General features: G+C 41.4%; 2 protein-coding genes across 15 annotated transcripts in view; one reads left to right on the forward strand and one right to left on the reverse strand.

Annotated features, from left to right (window-relative positions):
- The window catches only part of Med12l (mediator complex subunit 12L), a 343300-nt gene that overhangs the window by 179433 nt on the left and 142445 nt on the right, over window positions 1-21422 (reverse strand). The gene's annotated exons all lie outside the window — the stretch shown is intronic.
- The window catches only part of P2ry14 (purinergic receptor P2Y14), a 41581-nt gene that overhangs the window by 18346 nt on the left and 1813 nt on the right, over window positions 1-21422 (forward strand). Inside the window, exons 1-2 of one of the 3 annotated variants that reach the window (XM_008844876.3) lie at window positions 1593-1776; window positions 16116-16221. The gene's annotated coding sequence lies outside the window, so the exon portion shown is untranslated. Of the gene's footprint in view, window positions 1-1592; window positions 1777-2010; window positions 2310-16115; window positions 16222-21422 lie in introns of those variants that run through there. The other 2 variants (XM_008844858.3, XM_008844866.3) reach the window with 2 other exon arrangements.

Below are 21422 nucleotides of genomic sequence, written 5' to 3' on the forward strand. Positions count from 1 at the left end.
ATATATGCACATACACATTAAATTAGGCAGCGGCAATATGGTGAAGGATAGGATAGGGAAGGGATCTAAATATAATCAAATTATATTGTATGATAATAGCGAAAATCAATTAAAAAGATCAGTAGGAAAGGTTAAAAAAAAACAAAGTCAAGGGATTAGGTGTGCTGGCTCACACCTGCAATCCCAGTGCCTGGGAGGTTGAGGCAGGAGGATCAAGTGTTCAGCCTCAGCTCCAGGAGACTCTATCTCAAAAAAGTTTAAAAAAACAACTTAAAAAAAAGAAGACCATGGACCAGGTATGGTAGCACACACCTGTAACTTCACCTCCCAGTGGTTCAGAAGTATGAAACTGCAAGTTTAAAGCCTGCCTGGGCTACATGGGAAGTTTAAGTCCAGCCTGAAATCCGTAACAAGACCCCGTCTCAAAAACTGAAACCAAACTGGTCAAGATGAAACATGTGCGTTATCACAATGAGAAGAAAATGCTGTCATGAGATAAATACCTTTTAAAACATCTGATAGGTTGGACAAGGGCAGGAGGAAGGACTGGGTATCTCACAAAGTTGCAGGAAAAGAGATCACAGGGGTGAGGGGAAGTAGAGACAGTACAGAGCCCTCTTTCAACAAGTCTACAAAAGAAGTTAAAGGAAGTGTTTGACAGTCGCTTAGAATAAAGGGGACTCAGTGGTAAGCAGGAGTTTGAGGAACTTTTACTTTGGTGGTGAAGATAAGCAGCGCTGGTAGCAGTGTGCGTCTGTGAGGCAGGGGAAGAAACTCGTGAAATAAAAAATGAGAAATTTAAAAAGACAGCAAAGGCAGAGCTGTGGAGTCAAAGTAGAACCCAGCACATCAGGAAAGCAGAGCAGGGCGCCCTTGGAGAGGTTTTTATTGTGTTAATCCAAAGTACACCTGAAGAGCAAAGATCCCTGGGAACCATTTGTTAAATAAAGAAATACTCAGAACAAACCAAGATGGAAAGAGGGCTGCCCAAGGTTGTACTTCAGATGCACTGATACACTAGAGAAAGATCCACGGTCCCAATGCACCCTTACAGGTTGGGGCAGACTAGGCACTTTGGGCATCCAGTGCACACCTAGGACAGGGTAACCATGTACCAAGGGCAGTGGCTGGCAGCCTCTGAAACTGTCTGCTTATCTCTTATTGCCCTGTCAGTGCAGAGCAAGACTGGTGGACACCCACAGATAGGGCCCCAGCTCCACAGGTGGAAATACACAGGTGTGCTCTACTCTCACTCTATTTTTTATTTTGCCAACAAATTTCAAGAAGTTAGTCAAAGTCATGTGAATTGAAACTCGAAAATGCTTCCCAACAGAGAATGCAGGAGCTATTATTACTTCAGCGTCACAGGAAAGGTCATAGCTAAGCATGGGAACGATCCATCCTCCCACCGGCTGCAACTCTCCCTCTGTGGGTTCCTCTCCCTCTTCACACACCCTTTCACACTGTTTACCTTAGCCAGGCCTTGATAATTTGTAACCCTAAGCAAATCCACATCAGATCCAATTTATACAAGCACAAATTAGAGCTGGCCTCTGAAGGGTAGTGGACATCTGTACTGCTTGATGCTCCAGCATTTGGAGGGCCGTCAACGTTTCAGAGAGCACTTTAAATGTTTTGGTTTGGGAGCTAGCGCAGCCTTCCCCACTGGTCAACACAGGCTAGAAGCAAAGTGCATTTCTCTCAACGCCAGTCAGATGTTACACTCAGTTGCTGATCCAATCTCGCCTACAGAGACTGCAGAGACTGGAAGAGCTGGTAAGTAGGAAAATTCCATCAAACACAGAATATCTTAAAAGAGTATCTGTGATTTCAATATCAAATGGCTTTTTGTGTGTTCAAGCTCCTAAATTCTTTTTATTTGATGAATGGAATACCGGATTTTACAGGTGAGACTGGACTTCCCCACATTCAAGGACAAAGCTACGTCTTATTAACTTTTCTCTTTTAATGGAACATCATTTTCTTCTGTGGGCTCCTATATTAGGAATTGGGGAATTTCTGTTTTAAGAAAACTGAAAGCTGATGGCAGCACAGCACTGTGGATAAGCGGGTGAGGAGTTAAAATGAGTTAACTGATATGGTAAAGTAGACTTGTACAGCTGGATTATGATGCAATCCTCAGAGCAAAGCCAGCCCAATAACTAAAATGCTCAAGAAAGAAAACAAATACAGAGCATGAAAGGCCACAACCCCACAAACGCTGAAGCAAACGTGCACTGCTTCGTGCAAGGAAGCCTGAAGTCTTCTCTGAAACACTGACCGCCTGGGCTACTGGCATGGGCGTAATGGTGAGTCACAATTTACTTTCAAAAGAAAGAAAAAGGAATTAAATTGGCCACATGGTGCTTGTGCTTTAGTGTCTTAGGTCTTAATTTTCACTTCCTTGACTCTTCACTTCTGATTTCTTCCTCTGAGATTTAACAAATACCTAAGGGGTGGTTTTAGTTTTCATTTGTGTGTGACAAGGATGAAGAGTATAACTTATAAAGTTTACCCCATGGTTTATTTTTCTGTAATTATTAGGTAACTTCCATGGAAGCCTAATAATTTTTAAAACATAAAACATGCTTAGACTATTCTCTACTTTATTTCCCAGCATCCCTTAAAAACTATTAGTTTAAAAAGTCCCATTTTATAAAGAAATTGAAACATTACAACTGAATGAAGGGAACGATTTATCACAGCAACCCCCCTCCCCCCCGAAAAAGATAAAATTAGGAAATTTAATAGTTATCCAACATATTAGCATTAACCTCGAGAAATTGCCATTTGGAGAGATTTAAAAATAGCCAAATATCTGCAATTTGATCACTTGATTGAATTTCAAAAAGAAAGGTGAGACCTTCTCTGCCTTTGAACTAAGGTCATGTGTGGAAGGGCAAAGAGACAGTGATATTTAGCATAACTGTCTATGCTAGAGATCCCCCCAGACTTCCAGTTAACAACTCCCCAGGCAGGTTGATGCTCTGGAGCCAGGTGACACTGAGAAAACCCTTGTCTTTATGCCTCTGTGTCCCCAACTTGGAAGGGAGTTGAGAGAAGTTCTGAGACAAGAGGACTTATCTAATAAAGCTTGAGGAAGGGGTCTGAGAAAGCTGTGACTGGCTTCAAACCCACCTCCTGGTCTCTAGAAGACTATATCCAATAAAAACTGTGATTTATGCACAAATACAAGTGGAAATGCAAGAATATTTGGGACTGCTCTTCCCTGGGCTGGCTGTTTACACAACGATGGCTATAATCGCATTATATAAAATAGTCAATATTATTGGGACTTAAATTTTTATAGAGGCAATCTGGCCTGGTGGAAAAAGAAGCAAGCTTTGCAGATAAACAGCTAAATCTGGATCCACTGAGACCTTGAACAACATCTTTTGTTTGGGTTTTTTAAACTATTTAACCTGTTTTACCTCTGTTCCATGACCTATTTCACAAACAAAAATAAGACACCTAGTACCCGGCACACAGCAGCTATTGCTATTCAATACAAATAGAATCCCTTCCCATCGCTGTACTGATAACTTAGGAAGTGAGAAGTGGAGCTAGCAGGAGCAAAACCAACACGAAATTGCTCAAATTGTAATGCACTACTCAGGGAGGAAAAAAGGAAGGTCCGAAAACAAAGGAGAAATGAATGCCTCTCCTGATTATGTACAATTACTCCCACAGAATACTGCACTGTGCCAGTGCAGAGGTAGTGAACAGCTCTCAACCAGGTCCACTGGGTGCATCTCACCCTGCATGTGACCTGCAGGCCACACAGTGGACCTAGCCAGAGCGAACCTGAAATTCAGGGTTGGGCCTGTGACCATACAGATGGGGGGTACACAGATTAAGAAATGAGAGGGAGACATAAGGGTTGGTATTTGCTTGATTCACATGTTAACTCCTCACCCCCCCCCAAAAAAAATCCAAAAAGGGGACAAAGCGAGAGATGCTGGCTCTGTAGGAGCCGCAACACAGACTGCGAGCTATTCATGCTGTTTACTTTTCATTGGCATGTGGTATTCCTTTGGGGTGTTTAGAGTTCAGTACATATACAGATAGGCTGGGTGCTAAAATATTAAAATTAGCAAAGTAGCCACATTTTCAAAATCTTGTATTAGAATGTGCACTTAAATATATTTTAGCCAGAATGCGTACACTTTTTCCCTCAGAATCCCTTTCCCTCTTAAAAATTATGGATGACTTCCTTAAGGAGCTTTTGTTTATATGCACCTAGCCATACTTACTATGTTGTAAACTAAAGCTGTGAAAAGTTCTACAATATTTATTTTAAATCACTCTAGAAGAGCATCATAAAGAAAACATTGTATGTTAATGTAAATAACATACTGTGAGAAATTAGCATTTTCAAAAAAATTTTGAAAATAGGAAAGTGACATTATTCTATATTTTTGCAAATCTCTTTAATACCTGGCCTACAAAAGACAGGTGGTTCCCAGACTCAGGACCATATCCAGTCTGCTACAAAATGTTGTTTGGGCTGAAGTATCGTGAAGAAGATCCAGCTTCACACAAATAAGGACATGAAAGGGAAGGAATAGTCACACCTCTAGAGTGTGATGGTCCCATATCAAAACTCAACAAGAGTAGCTTCTTAAGGCATGATTGCAATGTGAGACTAAAATAACTCTCTCTCTCTCTCACTCTCTCTCTCTCACACACACACACACTTACACACACACTCACACACACACAAAAAAAAAAACAAAAAAAACACATATATTTTGCTACACTGACAGGCTTAATATGTTGGCCGTGCTGAACTTTCTAAGTCTAGGTTTTCACGATACGTCAAAAGACTGTATAAGCACTGTCCCAGAGACCTAGTCTAGATGGTGGGAAGTTGCAGCACATGGAATATGTAAGGTTCTAAAATTCTGAATCTGAAAGAAACCAAGCAAATATACTATAGTATGACCACCAACCCAGGTGAATAAATTACAGCAACAGTTAACACTGAAATTCGAATGAATACAGACTAATAATCCCTAATTCAAAAATTAGAAAGTCAAAATACATTAAAATTTGAAATTTTGTAAGCATTTAGATTTACAGATTAATGTCCCACTAGTAAAGTCTATGCAAACATTTCAAAATCCAAATGCCCTAAAATATGAAATACTTTTGATTCCAAGCATTTGGAGTAGGAGAAACTCAGCTTGTATATGTAAAATCAGATTTTATGTATTTATACATATATGTGTCAATAGGCTATATTCAAAAACCACAAAAGATTACAGGTCAAAAAAAAAAATCAAAATTTTGGGCCAACAAGATGGCTCAGCAGGAAAAGGCATCTGATGCCAAACCTGAGGACCTAAGTTCAATCCTCAGAACTATGCAGTGGAAAGAGAAAACCAACTCCCATAGGTTGTCTTTGACTGCCAGATTAACACCTAAGCATGCACATGCCCCACCCCATAAACAAACAAACAAACAAACAAGTAAATAATGTAGTAAAAATACTTTTAAAAAGTCAAAATTTCATATACACGCCTACATATACAACATACAACCACACACACATACACACACAACACACACACACACACACACACACACACACTCACTTTTAGGACTACATATAGATGTTATAAAGCTCTGTAAAATAGAAAAGGGGAAACTGAAGGAAACAGGATTCAGATTCCATGACAGAGGGCTCCAGGTGGGCCACACACTCAGCTGCAGGTAGAGGCTTACCATCAAGGGCCTGGCTTTTTATGACGTTGTGTTGAAGGAGATAATAGCAAAATCAAATGTTAAACAGTAAACCCTGACTGAACACTGCAATGATTAAAAATGAATAATAAATCAAAATTATAATTATTCCAATTTTGTGACCAGAGGTTTATAACGGGTATCTACACAATTTACCTATTATACTTAAAGGAAGTGGCGATTCAGAAAAGCACGTATTCTGAAACTTTAGAAATCCTGAACAAACTCATCATTTGCTAGCTAAGAAATTAAGTGCTTAATTTGCCCACACCTATTAACATGAAGTATGTAAATATTCGCTGAGCCTCTAGTACGTGTTAGTCACTGTTCTGAGTCTCCCTAAAAGCCATGAAAAAGAAATTAAGTTCTGTTCTCACGCAGTTCACCTTTGGGGAGACTGGTATGCGTACAACTGGGGAGAGGAAATAAGTTGAAAATATCGTTTTAAGTAGTAAAGAGAGTTGTAAAGAAAATACACATGGTGAGAGGCTAGAGAATACAAGGTAGGGGTGTGGCTGACACACTAAGAGGAAAGGCTCCTGAAAAGGTGGCATTTCACCTGAGATCAGCAGGCTACAGCCACACCAAGGTGCCAGAGACAATCAAAGGCAGACCAGGGCTGTGCACACCTTTGCCCAGAAAGTTTGCTTTTGCTCTATTTAGATTTCATCTCTCCAGCGTGATGGTATGAAAGCAAATCAGCTGGGTATTCCCATTATTCCTTTGCGGGTGTCTGACATACTCAGTTGCTCATTCTTGAAGGACCCTGCGCATGACTCTCATCAGTTTACAGGGACAGAAAACCTTCAGGACATACTGAGATTGAAACATCTCCTGCTCCTGCTCAGTTCTGACAGAACCAAATGATAGAACCATAAGAAGGTAGCTAGGAAGGTAAACGTTTTGCTTTACTTTGCAATCGTGATTACTGGACCCAAAATACCCAATAAAAGCTAATAAGCTGCACATGCAACATTTGATCTACCCAAGCCAACAAGTATCTACTGCACCCTCCGTCCTGCACTGTTCCACAGGTTGTCCGTGTCAGTGCATTCTGGAGCTATGTGAAAGCCCACTATACCTGTGCTGGGGCAGCCTCAGCAGACCCACACACCGCAGGGAAGGGGCTTCTTCCACCCATCAGCGGAGATCTGGGGGCTGTGACAGCAGGGGAAAGCAGGGCTACAGTCAGTGACATCTATGTCTGTCAGCTTTCTTTTCACTGGGCATCTCGGCCACTTGCTGGAGGCAGCCTGCCACCAGGTAAGAGTTCACAGACTAGATACTGCAGTGACCAAAGGCTTCGAAGAGGAGAGTCACAATTACAGGTGCTTTGGGTGCTGCCTGTGGCAAAGTGCTCAACATACTAGGTTTTTTCATTGTGTGAATGGGGATCTTTTAGATCATTCATCAACAACCATACCTCTGCTACGAATCATTTGTTGGGTCACTTGAGAACATGAAACGTACTCCCCAGACAGAACAAACAAGGAAAAAGAAATTTTTAACTGAATATAATATTCCCTACTAGTTAAGGCTTCAAAATGGCAACAACCCGAACTTAACTCTTGGTTCAGGACACAGTGGGAAGACCACTTTGAATGATTTATTCAGGCGTCCTGGACTGTTCTTCTCAACAAAATGAGGATTCTATCTCACCGAGACTACCTGAAGACTTTAAAGTTCACAGTTAGACTTCATCCATTCATTCTTTTTACTAGAGAAAAAAATTAAATGAATAAATAGTTTATCACATCCATTCTCTAGTCAACAATCATCTGGGCTAATTGGACATTTTTGCTATTACTAACAGTATTTCCATGATACACATCATATCAGCAAACATTCTGTAGTCTCCCCTAGAAGTTAAAATGTTCCACCACAGGATGAGTGTTCATTCCCACCAAGTACCTCCAATTCATTTTCTAAAGTGATAAACTTTAGAAACATAATAATGATTAGTATTTTTTTTAAGTCCTGGAAAATTTTTACAAAGGAAGTCACATACACATGAGTTAAAATCATTTGTTTTAAAAATGGAGGAAATGAGGGGCTGGAGTGACTGCTCAGAGGTTAAGGGGGGAGTACTGTACTGCTCTTCCAGAGGGCCTGAGTGCTGTTCCCAGCATCCCATGACTAGAGGCCCACAACTGCCTGGAACTCCAGCTCCAGAGATCCACCATCTCTAGCTTCTGAGGGCAGCTGTACATGCATGCACATATCTACAGACAGACACACAAACACACACAGAGAATTAAAATAAACTCTTTTTTAGGAAAAAAAAATGAGAAAATGAAAAATGCAAAATTCAAAGCAGGGCTAGCTCTGGGTGGAAGATGGCCAGGAAGGAGGAGGGATGGGATGCAGGAGGGCTGGTGGGGCTCGGGCTCTGAGTGCTGCTGGGTTTTTTCTGTTGTGCTTTAGCTGTATTACATAAAGTACTGAATACTCAACTGGAAAGAAAAGCTAAAGTTAACCGGGCTGTCTATGTGTGCAGTGTGAGGGCTTTTCAATGAATGGCAGCTATGGCTGTAGATGTGATGGACAAGCCAAGACACAGCAGTAACTGAGTCGAGGTGAGGCAGGATTAACCAGTGCAGTGAGCACTGGTGTCAGACAGTTCCCCTCCCAACTTCCACAAGACACAGAGCAAATGACCCAGAGCTGCAGGGGAACTGACAGAGCTGCAGGGCCGAAAGCAGGGGGCACTGCTAGAAATCAGGAAGACCAAACTGTGAGTTCCAAGGGGGCTGGAGCCACATCAGTGTCTTTCTTCACTTTATCCTCAACATCAAATACACTACTTGGTAACTAATATCCACAAAATATCTGAGCAAACAAAAGGAAAATATCGCTTCATAATGACAGCACTAAAAAGCACACATACACACACACAAGCACACACACACACACAGTCCCACACGTGAATCTATACACACATGATCACACCACACATACATTTGCAAAAAAAGAAGGTATAAGGAAGTCGTGAGCTTAAGCATGAAATATATGTGCCAGTTACCAGCAGAAAGAATGTTATTAGATTACTTCACACAGACATTACATCAAGCCAAGAGTGAAATGGCATCTAATAGCCACATGGGGCATAGCATGACCAGGACAATTTTCTTCTGGCATACTTCACGGATCACTTGAAATTCACTGGAGAAAAATGAAATAATTCCAAACAGAATGGTCTAAAAAAGATATATACATTCAATAATGAGTCTAGTCTGTAGGTCAGGGATTAAAGGAAAGTCTTTGATTTCAAATGCACCCTGAGGTCACCTTTAAGCTTCATAAAGATGCACCACCCACATTTTGATTCCACATTTTAATTCTACCAATTCTGAAAGTTATACAGCTGTTCTCTTAGAAAAACAGATTCTTTAAGTATTGCTCAATTTGCAAGTTAGTGTCGAAATCTAATTCATTAAAATCAGAGGGTACTGATTCCTCCAGTGGGGACTGATAGACAAAACAGGGAAACAGCCACAGCACTTCGAGGTTAAAAGTAGATGGGAACCACTTCAGTGCAATTTTTCCATTCCCTCTAAAAGTCCTGGGCATTTATATTCTTTCCCTTTGGCTATACAATCCCAGATCTTAAACAAACATACAGGTAAGTGGTTGCTATTTGGCTAGGGAGTGAAAGCTGTTGCTTTCTCAGAAATGGAAATCTATTCTCTATCCATACAACCAAAGGATATCCACTAATGGCCTAAGTACCACAATTGGAGGTCTGAGTGCAGCTGACTAACTGAGAAATGCAAACACCATCTCAGGGAGGCCAAAAGAGGTCAGAGATTCATTTCCTTCCACGGCTCTAGAGAATAGAGCTGTGTATCCCAAAACAATACTTCTAGGGAGAAAAAAAATCCAAGCTGCTTAGTCTAGTAGTTCCAGAGAAAGAAAACAATTGGTTCTGCTCACTCTGAAGGCAGGAGACACACAGCTTCATGCCAGTCTCATCAAAGACTATGCCATCTAGTACTGACTGCTGAATACAAGCATAAAGCACTGGATTTCACCTCCTCTCACCACTGAACACCACTTTCTGTGACTAGAACAGGGGAGCCATCAGAAGCCAAGCCTCCCACCATTTCTCCCTCCAGGGGATGGCCAGTGAGAACATGCTGGGCCACACACCCAAGGAAGCTCAGAGCACTATGCAGAGAACCCTGTGCTTCCTGTAATCCTGCATCTCAGGGCAAAAGAATGTCAGCCTAAATAAATACTCAGAAGCAAGGGAAACCAAAGGGCTGGGAAACAAAGCATTCCAGAGGCATTTGCGTATTCTGTTCTCAGCTCCCTGTACTGCCCAAGTTCCCACTGAGTCACACATTGCCAAGTGCCAGGTGTTTGATGCTTACGGAAACAGGAACCCTATGAGGTAGCTACTCTGGTCTCAAGTTAGAGATGCAAAAACTGATACTAGGCATTTATCACTGATGTACTGGGCATTTATTACAATATTGACACTATTAAGAAATTGAACCACACGTCTAACCAAAATCCACTGCCTCTGACCTGCAGTCATTATGTTGGACATTTTGTCCACTATTCCAAGAGGGCAGTAAATAAAGTCCAAAAGAGTCTTTAGTGCTGATGGTATAGTCAACATGCACTTGAGGTTTGGTACCAAAAAGACAGCTAAATTCTCTCCTTGTATCAGAAGGATATCAAACACACCTACTGTTAAGGAGCTTTTCCAGTGGTTAGCAATGTGTCTAGAGAAGACCACAGAGTGCTACTGGCACCTAGTGGACAGAGGCCAGGGCTGCTGCTGAGCATTCAACAACGCCTCAAACAGCCTACCCATGAGGGGCTGGAACCAGAAAAATTGTTGAGTGCCAAGGTTAAGAAACCATGGACTAGCCCAAAGATAACAGGTGAAAATTTACCACATTTCCATCATAGCTATCTAAATGCAATTTCTATACTAGAAATTGCATTTAGATAGCTAAAATATTGTCATTTTTATAACCTCCAAAGCTTGATATTCTGAGTACTACAGGACCATGTACTGGAGGCATGAAGAGCCTTACTGCCACACCCTGCTCTCCTCTACTAGCATCCCCCATGATCTGCCCACATAATTGCAACATGATGAACACAGATAGTGTTCAGATGGACCAGATGTGCCAGACTTGCATGTTGTTGCAAGTACTGCTAACAGTGTTTGGGGGAAGTGGTTAGAATTAAAACACTAGGTTTTAACACTTTTCAGTTTACTACCCACACTAACTCAGTCCCTCTTCTCAAACATGGTCAAAGATTGGAAACGTGCATTTTTTTTTATCTCCCTGAATAGTCCGGACTAGAAGGCAAGTCAAGACAGAGTCGAGTTTATGCTTTGGTGAAGAGGAAGTTCTTAGGAGTCTGCAACTCAGTCTAAGAAGAACACAGGGATATTTCCAAAGTGAGAGCTAACCAGTCAGGTCTTCATGATAAGACCATGGTATTTGTCAAATTGTGAATTACCTTAGTATACATGGATCACTAGCCATAGTGTCCAACAGGTAGGCGAATCAAGTTATGCCTATCTAGGACTCATATCTACCACCACAAAAACGTGGCCAAAGGTGAAAAGCAGCAGCCAGCAGAGCCTCCTCTAGCCTCGGGCCCCAGGGGATCCCTGTAGCCTTCTGTTCTGGGTTTCCCCTGCAGCAGTCTCTTCCACTGAAAGGTCACTGTCATTGGTTTTAATAGTTACCGTGAATATTCCGATTCTGAATCTTTACTTGGGTATCAGCACATAAAGCAGGAAGCTGAATCAAAATCAAAGTCAAAAACACACCCTCGTTAAACAGTTTTAGGAACTGGTAATGAAGACTCCCACGCAGTGAGTGGTAAGGAGACTACCTGGAGAAAACAAAGGCATCTCGCAGGACTTTGAAGCCCAAACACAAATAGGCATCCACATTCATAAATGCCCACATGTACCTTCCCTAAAAAGAGCTGAATCCTCAGAGTAAGGCTCCAGAAAACTCCTGAATGGCCTGTGCACATGCTCACACACAAACTTTCTCCTTCTGCTCTCAGCAGTAGCACACTGACTTGGACCTGAAGCAGTCTAAGTTTAAACACTGCCATGCACTCACTGCCCTATTTGCTTCGGGTACCTAACTCAAGCATTTTGGGCACTGGCTAATCTTTATCTCTACAATGGTGGTTAACAGTGACTTCTAGGCATGGCTCTACCCCAAAGCTTAGCCAACCCATGCCCCACTATATTATCATCTCATGTGACTTGATACCTGTTCCTGTCACATTCTCTGCCTCCAAACCCCTCCTTCTTCATCTGGCTAAAGTCGGTTCATGTGCCAATCTTCCCCATCACAGGCTCCAGGAGGGCTGCCCTGATATCAGGCCACTGTCCCTGAGGCTGCGGAGGTGCTCCCACCACTCATGTGCTTTGTCCTTCGATGACTGCCTTTATCACACCCTGAAGTATATCACTCTACTCAGCTCCCCCAGGCCTAGAAACTTCCTTAAGAGTTCTCTTTGGCTGATGGCCTTCTGCAGTACCCAGCGAACCTGTTCTGAGGGTTTTAGTGAGCAAATGAGCAAATGATCTGGGCAGAGTAAGGAGAAAGGGCATATGCAGGAGCTTAGACCCACAGTGTACTGTAGGAACATAAACTCTCAACAAGAAGGACACCGAATGGTTCGGGTCAGAAAACACGGCAGCTGAGAAAAGGGCACGAGACCTGAACTAGGTCCTCGGTGGCTTCTGAGATGTGTGCTATCAAACACTGGACTGCCCTCAGCAGTGAAGGAAGGTAAGGAGATTCCTTCAGGCAGAAGACAAAGTGAGCTTCCCACTGGCTGAGTCGGAACAGGCATAAGCCACTCAGGACATGGGGAGGGCAGAAAGGGGCTGAGACTCAGGGAGGCAAGGAGGCTTTCTGAGAAATAAGAGTGTGCTGTTTTTCTTACACAGAAGGTAGTCACTTCCCTGAAATCACTTGCCACACTACACTGACTCTGCTGGGTAGGACTGTCTGTTCCTCAGAAGCAAAGAACACTGTTTATATGACTTGGGAGTCTAATGTTGGGGAACGCAAGCAGAGACAAAGGTCAAAGTGTGAGTTCTAAATTTTCCAGCCCAATGTGGAATAAGAAAAACTAGGAGCCTGGAGGCAGACCTAGGAGGTAAATACCACTACTAAGTAACATAAAATGTTTTTAAAATAATGTTATAAAGTATCTAGAAATATAAAATTACAAAACCCAGCCCACAGATGAATCCCCTGGAAGCCATGTAGAAGACTGACAGAAGGATGGTGGGCACATTATGGAAAGGGAGTAAAAGCAGAAATTTAGAACGCCGTTTAGCAAATTTAGAATTGTACACACGACTATAAATATTTATACTATTTTCTTCTATTAAAATAAGAATCAGACGGGTAGAGAGACGGCTCAGCACTTACAGGCAGTCGCTGATCTTGCACAGGACTAGAGTTGAGGTCCCAGTACCCATTGCAGTTCCAGCCCCAGGGGATCCAATGCCCAATGCTGGCTTCCATAGGCACCCTCATGTATGTTCTCACACACTCACACAGATGCACACACATACACATCAGTAATAAGTAAATAAATCTTAAATAAAAGAATCAGCTTGAAGATGAATATTTACCTCCTATGAAAAGGTCTTTGATGAAACCGTTTTCATGTCTGGACAAGAGGGAGGAAAGGAGACTATAAGGGGTATTCCTTTGTCAGAACTGAACAAAGAACAGAAGGGAAGAGGTTTATCCTAAGACGATATCTGATAAGTTGTACGTGAAAGTAATCTATTTATCATGCACATTTTTATTCCTAATTTTGAAATATCTCAAAGACACAAAAATAAAAGCACAGGAACTAATGCTGGTAATACCACTAGAGTTAACAGAAATTTAGGCCAAACACACCTAATTCAGCATCTAACTCCTAATTCTCCAAAATTTGGTATGTTTGAGTGTCAGCATAATGCCACAAGTAGAGAATTATACACTTGACCACCTGTGATTGTTGTGGTCAAAACATATGCAAAATTAAAACATTATATAAAAATCAGCTTCAGGCTATGCACATATGGTGCATATGAAATATGGATGACTTTCATGGGCTGGGAAGATAGTTCAGTAGGTAAAGTACTTACTGTGGAGGCAGAGGACATGTGTTCAACAGACCACATAAAAAAGTTAACAGTGTGCACTTACCATCCCAGTAACGGAGGGGAACATAGGCAGATCCCTGGGGCTCACTAGCCATTCAGCCAAGTCTACTCAGCAAGCTCCAGGCCAATAAAAGACCCTGTCTCACGAAGAAAACAAGAACAGGCATGGTGGCACAAGCCTTTAATCTCAGCACAAGGGTGACAGAGGCAGACAGATCTCTGTGAGATCAACGTCAGTCTGGTTTACACAAAATTCCAGGTCAGTTGAGGCTACAGGTGACCCTGAATCAAAAAAGAAGGGCGGGGCAAAGTGGGTGGCTTCTAAGGAATGCTTTAGCACCCAAGGCTGACCTGTGTCCTCCACGCACACAGACATGCATGTGTTCTCAAACATACACAACTACTCCAAACCCAAAACATTTATTCTATACATTTTGGATAAAGCACACAAAACCTGTGTTATATATGCTTCAAAATTAAATGCATATAATGAAAGATAAAATCAAGTCTGGCCACCTTCCCTCATCCTACTCCTACTTCCCTGCCTAACATAAACAACGTGCTAAAGATTAAATGACCCGCTCTTTTTAAAAAATATATTTTATTTATTATTTTTATGTGTATGCATGTATTTCCTGCATGTAGGTAAGTGCACCCATGTCGTGCAGTGCCCTCAGGAAACAGACAAGGCTGTCAGATCCCCTGGGACTGGAGTTACAGACAGTTGTTAGCTGCCATGTGGGTGCTGGGATTCGAACCCTGGAATTCTGCAAGAACAGTCAGCGTTCTTAACCGCTGAGCCACCACTCCAGCCCCGATCCATTCTTTTTTATTATTTTTGTTTATGGGTATGAGTGCACTGCCTGCATGTATTTAAGTGCATCCATGTCATAAAATGCCCATGGAGGTCAGAAGAGGGTGTCAAATCCCCTGGAACTGGAGTTAGGGACAGCAATTAGTCACTATGTAATCGAACCTGGGTCCTCTGTAGGAGTAGCCAATGCTTTTAACTGCCGAGCCATCTCTCCAGTCCCCAAATGCCCCATTCTTAACCAATGCATGCTCCATACCTCCCTGGATAATGCACATCATTCCTCCATAGAGACCTTAATATCTTTATTTTGGATCTTAAGATCCTTCAGGATTATTCTAGGTAAATAAAAGATGACCACTGACAATGGTTCTCAAGCAGGTTTCTGTATCTACATTTGAAGACATAACAAGTTTAAGTAGTGATTAGGAAATCTGTAATAAATTCTAAGAAATATCCTAGGTTTTGAGGTGGCCTAGACAGTAATTATCCTGTCTGGAGGGCCTGGTGTGTGTGTGTGTGTGTGTGTGTGTGTGTGTGTGTGTGTGCAATTTATTAAACATTTCATATGTACTTTATAAAGAAAAAATAAAAATAATAAATAAATAAATAAAAACAAGCAAGCAAGCAAGCACACTACTCAGAGATCCTTGGACCAGTCATCATGTCAGACTCCAGACCCACAGAATCTCAGTTCTCATTTTAGTAGAATTCCCAGGTGATGCTTGTATGTTACAGGCTAAGAATTGTTGGTTTTTTTAGAATCCAGAAAAGTGAGAAGCTGTATCACATAAAATCAGATCTAACCTGTCTTTTGCTAAATGTTATCATCTTCCTGTCACACCACATGGAAAACCCACACAGTAGTCTCTGAAGACCAGTTGTTACAACTGGAGGCAGGTCTGTTACCCCAAAGGTTATCTACAAACAATGCCTGTTACAGCCCTGTGGGAGGTAAGGATGACGTTATCCACATTTAGTAGTTATAAATCAAGAATAAAACTAAGCATTCTACAAAACAGCAATAGGGCAAAGGCTTGAAAGAAACACCACCAGCATTAAACCTATTGTTTTCTGCTGAAAATAAATAAATTATTAAATTCAGTAACTGAATGAACAGATTTAAACATCCACATTTACTAAGGAAAAATAAACAGGTATAAACAAATATCCAAAACATTTTATGGCTACCACTCTCAAAGAGTTCTTAGGTTTCACACAAAAGTTTGCAATCAAATCAATAATGAATGCTGATAATCAAGAGTCAATACAACAACAAACACACATGTTGAACTATTTTACAACTAGACAAGCTGAACTGCAAAACTTAAGTATTCTGTTCCAAAAAAAATGCTTGGTGCTTAGTTAATTTATTTTTCTTTCATAATACAGAATCCCTAACGATGAAACTTTGGCCACTTCAAGATGAGAAGGATTCACTGGGCTAAATTACTGCACTGAAAGGAGACCATATTTTATACCAAAAAAGCTCTTAAAGGTAATTGGAGAAAAAAAAAAAACTTTCGTGTATTGTCATCCTACAGCCTTACACTGCTCGAAGGGACAAGTATGTTTGCTGTCTACGCCACATTAAATCACTCACTTTCTATACCACAGTAAATCTTACACTGGCATTCTTTTTAGCTGTGGGAAAAAATATGAGGGAAGACGAATTATATGTTGTTGCTATTACACCTGCCTTAGGGCCTCACAAGTCCCACACTTGGCTGAGCGTGTCATATCAAGGCCCTAAGTGACGGTAAATACAGGCAGAAGCACTTCACATCACTCAGCCGTCCTCATCCACCTGTGAAACAAGGAAGGGTTCTACCAAAGACAATCGAAATACAAACACTATTAGGATCCCTTCTTAAGAAGTATATCCACAGAGCGAAACCTTTCTTAGATATAATCTTTGCCATTTAGGAAGTACTTTTTTGATTTCTAATGCCTAAAGTAAACACTTTAAGGACAGAAATCTGTCCATAATATCTAAAGTAACAGAATGTCCAGGGACAGGGTTGCACAGGTCTCTGTGCTGGCTCACCACAGGCCCATTTTTCCATTTTCCAGTTATCATCATCTAGCTTGTTTCAACTTCTAGTTTTATGATGTCTATCCTCTTCAGGGGGCTGAGATACATCAGTAAGAAAGAAAAATCAACTAAGTGAAGCATGTGATGGGGTGGGGGTGGTCACACCAAGAGATTGTTGGGATTTTAAAAACATTCGTTTCTTATTTCACATTACTGAACACAATTAACATGAGGATATGACCATTTCTTCATTTGTGAAGCAACCTGAAGTTCCAGTAGGTCTCTATCAGACATTAAATCATCTACTAATACTAACGATAAAAAGAGATTGCTCAGATACATATCTTTTTGTGATCGTGTCTCTTTCATATGCAATAATATTCTCACCTTTTCTTTTGGATATATAGTTGGCTTTGCTTTTTCATAGATACCTTAACAGACCCTTTGTCAGCTGATCACTGTTCTGATGTGCCTTATAGAAAAGGCTACAGACTTGAGATAGCTATGCCCACAAGATGGAACACTCATCATCCCTTGCCAACACCATTCAATACAACAAAATGTTTAATGTTTAAGAGCTTTAAAATCACTATCAAGAATGCCTTACAAGTTCTTTTTAGCTCATTAAAGTGTTCCATTAGGAGAAGGAAATTGTCTATTTGAGCCTCTGATACATCAATAAAGTGCAGAGGAAGAGAAGATATCCTTCCCACAACAGCAGGTCTCAAACCAGTCCATTCTGAAACAGATTCTCACCAGCAACCACTGCAGAAAGCAAGAATAGCAAAATGAGTTGGGAAAGACCCAGGCAAACCACGGCTTGGTTCTCTTTCTAAAGAAGCCCACACGGATCAAGTCAATCCCTCAAGTCAAATCACGGACGATGGGGGAAAGCACTGCTTGAATGTGAGCACAGGTTCTCGGAATCTAGAGGAACTTGAGTTCTAGTGTTCCAGACCAGGATGAAAGCTCACAAGTAGACATACTGAAACTCACAAATTTATGCAAATTACAAGACACTGGTGTATTAGTTACTTTTCTGTTGCTGTGATGAACATCCTGACCAAAGGAACTTATAGAGGAAGAGTTTACGGGACTTACAGTTTCAGAGGGATAGGGATAAGAGTCCATCATGGTGGGGAGGCATGGCAGGAGGCAGCCAAGCAGAAAGTTGAACACTCACATATTCCAGCAGGTACAGGAAGCAGAGAGCCAGAATGGAGGTGGGTGGGGCTAAAGCACAGCCCAGTGATGTGCCTCTTCCAGCAAGGCTACACTCCCCAGACCTCCAAAAACAGCACCACTGAAGTAGAGACGTGTTCAAATACTTGGAGCCCATGGGGGACATTCTTATTCAAACTACCACACTGGGAAAGTAACTTTTACACAGATTTTTATCAAAAAGGAATTGTGTCTATCATGAATTCATTCCAGGGAAACCCTTTCCTATTTCTATATATAGTGGCTTCTATAGCATCCCTGAAAGGAAAGGAATTTGGCTCTCATTAAACCACTTCTGGGAATTTCTTCACTATCTCACTACATAATTATGTCTAACATACTTGAACTCTCTCTTCTTTAAAACTACAGCTGCTTTTATTTTGGAACTTAAGGTCAAGTGAATTCTACAGATCAGTAAGTGTCTGCCATGAACACCGAAACATCGTAGTGAGATAGCAAATTATAGACAGGAAAACACCGCAGCACTCAGTTGGGACCTGTCACGTGGGCTTTAGACAAAAAAGCATCCAATTGTGAGGGAGCACATTTTTTAGGAAGAATTCTTTGTTTCAATGAAAAGTTAAAAATGGAAAACATATTCTTCCTCCCTTATCACTTAATATGTACTACAGCCTGTACAGTGACTGTTCCCCAAAGGCCCATTCAAGACTGGCCCCCAGAGAGGTGCGACGGGAAGGCGATGTGTAGTGGAGCATAACACACGGTCTTCAGGCCAGCAAGGACACGCTCCTCAGGAGGCTGTGGGCGCTCAGTCTCTTCTTTCTCTTCCCTCCCTGGCTTGTGATGTGAGTGGTTGGTCCCACCACGGATTCCTGACATAATGTGCGGCCTTGCAACAGGCCCAAAACAATAGAGCCAAATAATCGTGGGCCAGAACTTCCCTCACTGTGAGCCAAAGTAAACCTTTTCTTAAGTGAATTATTTCAGGTATTTTTATAGCGATATAAAACTTACTTAAACGATACGAAAGAAGAGCCTACGTGTAAAGACCATGGAGTCCAGCAAAAGAGCAAACTGTACCCACGGCCAAGCAGGGAGGGGCCTGAGAAATAAGGAAAGCAGACTTAAACGATTCTACGGAGGAAGTAACGAGTAATTTTTCTTCCACAGGACATATACACAACAGCAAAATCAAGCAGCAATATATACTTCTAGTTCTGTCATAAGACACATGAAAGGAAAATACAGAGAAACAAAATATTCCTGTAAGGGAAGTAGTGCACAGCTCATCAGGACATGCTTTTGGATGTGGAATACAACTGTATTTCGTACTCCATAACTACAATTTCCCTTTTCTCACACTTCCTTATTTTGCTGGCACAGCCTATCACTCACTGTGTATAAAACACAGTGCAAAGTTTGGGCAATGCAAACCAGACGCATCTCTGACCTACAGAAACACATTGTCCTCCATAATCTCTCTTTCTCACAATTCTGAGTTAGAAGCAAGTACTTTGAGAGCAGGAATTCATGTGTAGTATTTCCAGAGTAAAAATTCCAGATAAAAATTGGGTTAGTTTAAGGGAGGGGGGAGGGAAGGGTATACAAGGAACCTAGGGGATAAGGGGAAAGAAGGAGCTCAAGAGAGGTAGGACCATAGGAGAAGGGTATTAGTAAGGGAGAAAGGGGGGAAATGGGGGCACCTTAAGTGGGAAAACCATGATGGAGGGGTGAGACAATGAGAGAGATAAACAATGCCTGATAGTTTTGAAAACCAGAAGGAACCATATTACTCCTACAACCTACTGACAAATTATACATAGCAGATCAAGAAATATATGTAGAGGTGAGGTTTATGTGAGAACAACTGGTCTTTGCCCAAGATTTATGTACATAACACACAGTAATTAAAAGTACCAGACTGGTGGAACTAACCTTCTTGGGTGTTTAACAGACATACTTTGAGGCCTATAATAATTTGGTCAGAGAGACATAAAGGACACTTTTTGCTCCTTGCCCTCCTAGGTCGACTAGTTCCAGGAGACTATGAGCATCTCTCAAAATGTCCTATAATGGTGGTGGGTCACCTATCCTCTTGATCAAGGAGGCCAAGGAGACCCCACAAGATGGACTTGAACCAGTGTCCAGTCTACAAAGAGGAGGGTCAACACAGAGGAATCATTTCCTCCATGCTTCCAAGCAAAGCCAACCATGGTCGAGCAGGACCTCTGACTTATCTTCACATAGGCAGAACTGGTAAAAGAAAGGAGCCAGGGGCTCCTCCCAAGCCCATGTAACCCCTGAGGAACAGATCCTCAAATGACCTTAGCAGTAAAAATAAGTTGGTTTTATCTGGACCAGCTGTATGGCATTAAACACCCAAAAGGAAAGTATAACCAAAGATTAAAGAGGCCAATATAATTTCTTAAGAGTCCATATGCATAGCTAAAGGCTACATAACAAGCAACAATGCCAGACAGGCAATACCTTCTTTTGAGTTGTTGGCCAGGGTGGCCCAAGGGACTCCCAGATAGTAACCCAGCATAGAACTGGGAAAATGAACAGCAGACCCCAATCTATTGACAGGTGATTGCTGCTAGATGAGGAAAGCTGACCCTCCTAAAACAAAGAGCCCTAGGTAGGCAGACTAGATTCACCAGAGGGCAAGTAGTGGGGAATGGCTGGGGTGCCGACAACACAGCAGACAGTAACAGGGATATCAGAGTATAAGGGCTCTAGTGATGGGAGGGAGGCTATGGGAGGGTGCTACCTGGAAAGGGGATGTATAGTCGAATGAGATGGTTTGGGATGTTCTATATGATACACATACATACACACACACACACACACACACACACACACACACACGCATGCACGCACACAAAAAATGTTAAAAAATGTATTATATTTGAGGAGGAAGCATGGAAATTTATATCATGCTAATTAGTAGAGGTGATAAACATTACCATTGAAATCTGCCTGATGACTTTATAGACATACGTGCACGGGCGCCAAGGATCCAAAAGGATCCAAGTGCAATTGATTATGACTAGTAATAATCTGATACATACAGGTTAGAGATGCAAGCACCAACATCTTGATGTTAGTAGCAAAAGCAATGAGTCTGTCTACAAGGAACAATATATTCTAGAATGAAATGGAGCTCTTTTTTAAAGGTTAAAAACTCATCCAATTTTATGTCTTACAGGGCTTATACTGAGTTCAATAATATATAACTATATTAATTCAACTGTGAACCTAGAAACTTGCACCCACTTGTGAAAGAGATGTACTGCTGCTCTGGAGTGTGTTACTGAATATGTTAAAGCTGTAGTGAAAAGCTTCTAATCATGTAGTCATTAAAATTTTTTAAAAAGTATAATGATTAAAAAAATAATTCTTCAAAGCATAAATATTTGCTCCTTAATAATTAGTAGATGTGGAAAACCTTACCATTGAAATCTACCTGATGACTTTATATC

This window comes from Nannospalax galili, unplaced genomic scaffold, assembly GCF_000622305.1.
Source record: "Nannospalax galili isolate Female #2095 unplaced genomic scaffold, S.galili_v1.0 scaffold351, whole genome shotgun sequence".
In the NCBI taxonomy this organism is placed as follows: domain Eukaryota; kingdom Metazoa; phylum Chordata; class Mammalia; order Rodentia; family Spalacidae; genus Nannospalax; species Nannospalax galili.